Source organism: Tupaia chinensis, unplaced genomic scaffold (assembly GCF_000334495.1).
Source record: "Tupaia chinensis unplaced genomic scaffold, TupChi_1.0 Scaffold000007_1, whole genome shotgun sequence".
Taxonomy (NCBI): domain Eukaryota; kingdom Metazoa; phylum Chordata; class Mammalia; order Scandentia; family Tupaiidae; genus Tupaia; species Tupaia belangeri.
Window position 1 is genome coordinate 560,751 of NW_006159436.1, and position 4,671 is coordinate 565,421.

The 4,671-nt window shown below is 51.2% G+C and overlaps 1 protein-coding gene across 2 annotated transcripts in view; it reads right to left on the reverse strand.

The window, feature by feature from the left end:
* Positions 1 to 342, reverse strand: part of ZNF782 (zinc finger protein 782) — a 47,015-nt gene extending 46,673 nt beyond the window's left edge. For both annotated transcript variants that reach the window (XR_001371310.2, XM_027776075.1), the window contains exon 1: positions 224 to 342. The gene's annotated coding sequence lies outside the window, so the exon portion shown is untranslated. The remainder of the gene's footprint in view (positions 1 to 223) is intronic.
* Between the last annotated feature and the right edge of the window lie 4,329 nt (positions 343 to 4,671).

Below are 4,671 nucleotides of genomic sequence, written 5' to 3' on the forward strand. Positions count from 1 at the left end.
GGCGGCCCCCCCCCCGCCGCTCCAGGCTGGGCGGGTCAGGGTCCCGCACAGCCCAGCCCGCTGCACCGAGCACCCGGGAGCGCAGGGGTCAGCATCCTCCCCACGCCCTCCGCTGGCCCAGGGCAGGCCAGGCAGCGCCCATCGCGCAGACGGGAGAGCTCCCCAGGAACTTCCCCTCCCGGGCACGGGCGAATCCCTGCTGGCTGGTCGCCCCAGTTCTCACCCTAGGTGCACACCCTCTACTTCCCCGGCGGACTCCCGGGTTCCCAAACCGCTTCCAGGGAGTCCAGAGAAGACAGGCGAGGAGGTGGGGCTGGGACTGCACACGCGCAGAAGGCGCCAGGGAGCCTCCTTCCCAGGGTGCTGCGCGGCGACCCAGTCTATCCAAGACTACACTTCCCATAAACCTCTGCGTCCCCTTCTGAAAGGGCTCTGCGCTTGCGCGTTTTGAGTCTGGCGGGAAAATTTTTTTTTTTTTAGAATTATTTTATTTAACTCCATTTACTTATTTATTTATTTATTTATCTATCTATCTATTTATTTATTTATTTATTTTAATTTTATCAGCGGTGGGGGTGGGAGAAAAGGGGAGAAAGTGAGAAAGTAAGCCACCAGGTCCGGGACTCAAACCGTGGTTAGCCATAGTGGGAGTCCAACGCCCCTAACCACCACACCGCCTGCCAACTGGGAAGAAGTTCTTTAAAAAGTGTCACTGAGTTCTGAAGAGATCAAGAGTTAAACCTGAAAATAAGTGGTCACTAAATATGTTCATACAAATATTGATTGAGGGAACCAGCAGTTAGCGTAATGGCTATGTCGCTGCACTTCCACGTAGTCCACCGCGGTTCGCGTCCTGGACCTGGTGGCTTAGAACTCACGCCGTGCGCTTGTGCGTGTGTGCTCAAGATCCCGAGAGGAGAACGGAGGAGAAGGGATTACGGTGTGGTCCCCCCCACACTCCCGGGGGGGGGTGATTTCTCGCTTTCTGTCTCTCTGTTTCTGTCTGTCTGGCGAGCGCACGCGTCCTGTAGCAAAAACCTCTCCCCCAAAAAAGAAAAAAAAAACAAATATTCATTGAAAACCTCTTGTGCAATAGCTATCATCGCAGACACTGGGATAAATAAATAAATAAAATGAAATAAAAAGGAGATAAAATCCCCTACCCCCAATTCTCTTTACAAGCCAAATGATGTATAGCGATGAAATGTATTAAAAATAATAATAATAAATAAATTACATTTAATTTTTAAAAATCCCCTACCTCTGTAAGTTCATGATCAGGGAGTGGAGAGAAGAAGCAATGGTACACTAGAGGGACTAGTAGAAGGACTCTATGGGACCAGCAGGTGGCGTCATGGTTACATTGCTGCACTCCCACGTGGTCAACCTCAGTTTGAGTCCCAGACCCAGCAGCTCGAAACTCGTGCTGGGTTCGTCTGCGTGTGTGCATGCACGTGTGTGCGTGCATGCCCAAAATCCCAAGAGGAGAATGTAGGTGAAGGGATTGTGGTGTGGCCATTCCCCTCTGGTGATTTCTCACTTTCTGTCTCTCCGGTGAGTACAAGCACCCAATAGCAAAAATGTCTCTAGAAAAAAAAAGAAGAGGCTCTAAGCACACAGGCAGGTGGGTGGGTAGTGGCAGTGGGGAGCCAGGGTTACCACCAAGCCTGTAGTGAGGCTGGAAGTATTTCAGAACCTGCAGAAATGCCACCCTGGCAGGAGCTGTGCTCCTAAGGAGAGAAATGTACCAGCTAATTCATGGCAGAGAGCTGAGGAATAAATACCAAACCTCGTTTATTCTCTTCCTTTAATGTCCTGCCAGTCAATTCATTTAACTATTGCATACAAATCAGTAACATCTAACCTCAGGACATCTTATCTTCAAAGTGAGTTACAAAATATACCTCCTTGGGACCAGCAGTTAGCATAATGGCTATGTTGCTGAATTCCCATGTAGCTGACTGCGATTCGAGTCCCAAACCCAGTGGCTTAAACTCGTGCTGGGCGCTTGTGCGTGTGTGCCCAAGATCCTGAGAGGAGAATGGTGGATAAGGGGTTGCTTTCTGTCTCTCTGTCTCTGTCTTTCTGGGGAATGCACACGCCCTATAGCAAAACCTCTCCAAATGTCTATCTATCTATCTATCTATCTATCTATCTATCCCCTTAAACTCTGCCCACTGGGAACATTTTTTTTCTTTCTTTTTTTCTTTTCGAGAGAGAGATTTTTGCTATAAGGGGCATGCACTTGCAGGAGGGACAGAGAGACAGAAAGCGAGAAATCACCCCCCTAGGAGGGATGGCCACGCCACAGTCCCTGCTCCTCCATTTTCCTTTTGGGATTTTGGGTATGCATGCACACGCGTCAGTGAGAGTTTCAAGCCACTGGTTGGGCACTCAAACCGCAGTTGACTATGTGGGAGTCACCCCAGTGACGTTACCACTTTGCTCTCTGCTAGTCCTGGGTTGTCACACTTCTGGCAGCATTCCTGAAAGATCCTGACAGACTAAACACCCAGGCACTCAGCATAGTCCATCCCCTCTGACCACAGGCTGCCAGGACCCCTCCTGCAGGGCCAGTTTGGCTTACTGCATTTTGTAGACAGGGAGATCATGCCCCTGAGGGACCATGCGGTGTTGCAGTTAGGAGTCATCAAGAACCTGTGTGGGGACTGGGCGCTGTTGGGAGGTGGGGAGAGTCTAAGGGGCAGGGTTGACTCTGAGTAGGTGCTGTCAGAACTTGGGGTATGTGTGCTTGGGCGTCTCAGTGTCTCTCTACAGGGAGAGCTGGCTAGAGTGAGGATGAGCCTGGAACTGGCAACGCAGCAGCTGCCGCTCATTTCAGCCAAGGGCAGGGCTGTTTGGTGCTGGGCGTGGCAGTCAGCGGTGTCGTCTGCCTGTGGACACAGGTACCGAGTGGCCTCGCCTCGCCCTCGCTATCACAGTCTCAGAGTCTCGGGGGCTGAGGCCGCTGTTCTGTGAGGTGGGCTATGTCTGACAGGAGGACCATGGGCCCAGCTGGGTGCCAGGCCTCCTTCCAGAGGACAGGAGATGCTCCCCCCCACACACATAATGCAGAGAAAAGGAAAGTAGAGAATGTCAAAATAAAAACCTGTGGGCCTAGTCACCATGCACAAGGACGCTGCTGTGCTGTGACCGAGGCCACAGGGGAGACCTGGGGTCAGTTCCAGGACCACCCTGAATGGATGGGATGCTGTGGCATGTGCCCATGGTCCTGAGTAACTGGGAGGCTGGGGAAAGAACATCTTGACATGGCAAGAACCTGTCAAAAATGCCTACCTCTCCGGGGGTGGGGGGCTGGCAGGTGGCGTGGTGGTTAAGGGCGCTGGACTTCCACATGAACAACCGTGGTTCGAGTCCCGGACGTGGTGGCTTGATTTCTCACTTGCCCTCTCTCTCTCACTCTGGTCAAATTAAAATAAATAAATAATAATAACAATAAATACCTCCCTTCCTCTCATTTACACACACACACACACACACACACACACACCCTGAGATCCCCATAAATCACTATTAATAAAGTGAATAGAGAAGCCACTGAATTTCAGAAGATACCTTAATACATGTGTCTGGAAAAGCCTAATATTCAGAAAACAAAAAGGACTCATAAATCAAAAGGAACACACAGAAAAGACCGTGTTCAACTGTGTACTTGGAGAGAGAGAAACACAAAGCAGACAGTTCCACAGAGAATCTGATAGAAGCTTACTCAGAGGGGAACTTACAGCCTGGGTGGTGTTCTCAGGGGAGGTCGAATCTTGGTAAGCACCTGCAGTTCCCACCTCTGGCCCTGCGAGCGATGTTCCACACTACCCCACCATAACCTTTAAGGAGCTCCCTAGACAACAGGGCAGAAACCAGCGAGGAAGGCATGCGGGACAAGACTTGGATCATTTTTTTTTGATAAGAGGTTTTTGCCTTAGGGCCTGTGACCCATGCACTCACCAGAGAGTCACACACACACACGCACGCGCGTACACACACACACACACACACACACACACACACACACACAGTGAGAAGAAAAGTAAGAAATCACCACCTAGGGAGGATGGCCATACCACAGTCCCTCCTCCATTCTCTTCCCGGGATCATGACATGCACGCGGCATGAGTTTCAAGCCACCGAGTCTGAGACTCGAACTACAGTCAGCCATGTGGGAGTTCAGCAACGTAAGTTCTATGCTATCTACTGGCCCCAGCTTTTCTAATGTTAAGAGCAAGAAAGGGGCCAGCAGTTAGCGTAATGGCTATGTAGTTGAACTCCCATGTAGCCAACTGCAGTTCGAGTCCCGGACCAGGTGGCGTAAACTCACGTCTGGCGTGTGTGCGTGCGTGCCCAAGATCCCGAGAGGAGAATGGAGGAGAAGGGATTGCAGCATGACTATTCCCCCCCACCCCTGTGGTGATTTCTCGCTTTCTGTCTCTGTCTCTCTCTGTCTGTCTGGCGTACGCAAGCCCTATAGCAAAAACCTCCCCCCCCCCAAAAAAAAAAAGAGCAAGGAAAGCAGTTCTCTCAGGGCCTCTGCATGAGGCCCCAGGCACTAACTCTGAAATGCAGTGAACAGCCCTGGGGCATGCAGATGACGTCAGGCCCAGTCACTCACACAGTTCTCCCTTCACGTCCCTGTGGCCCTTACAACTTTACAAC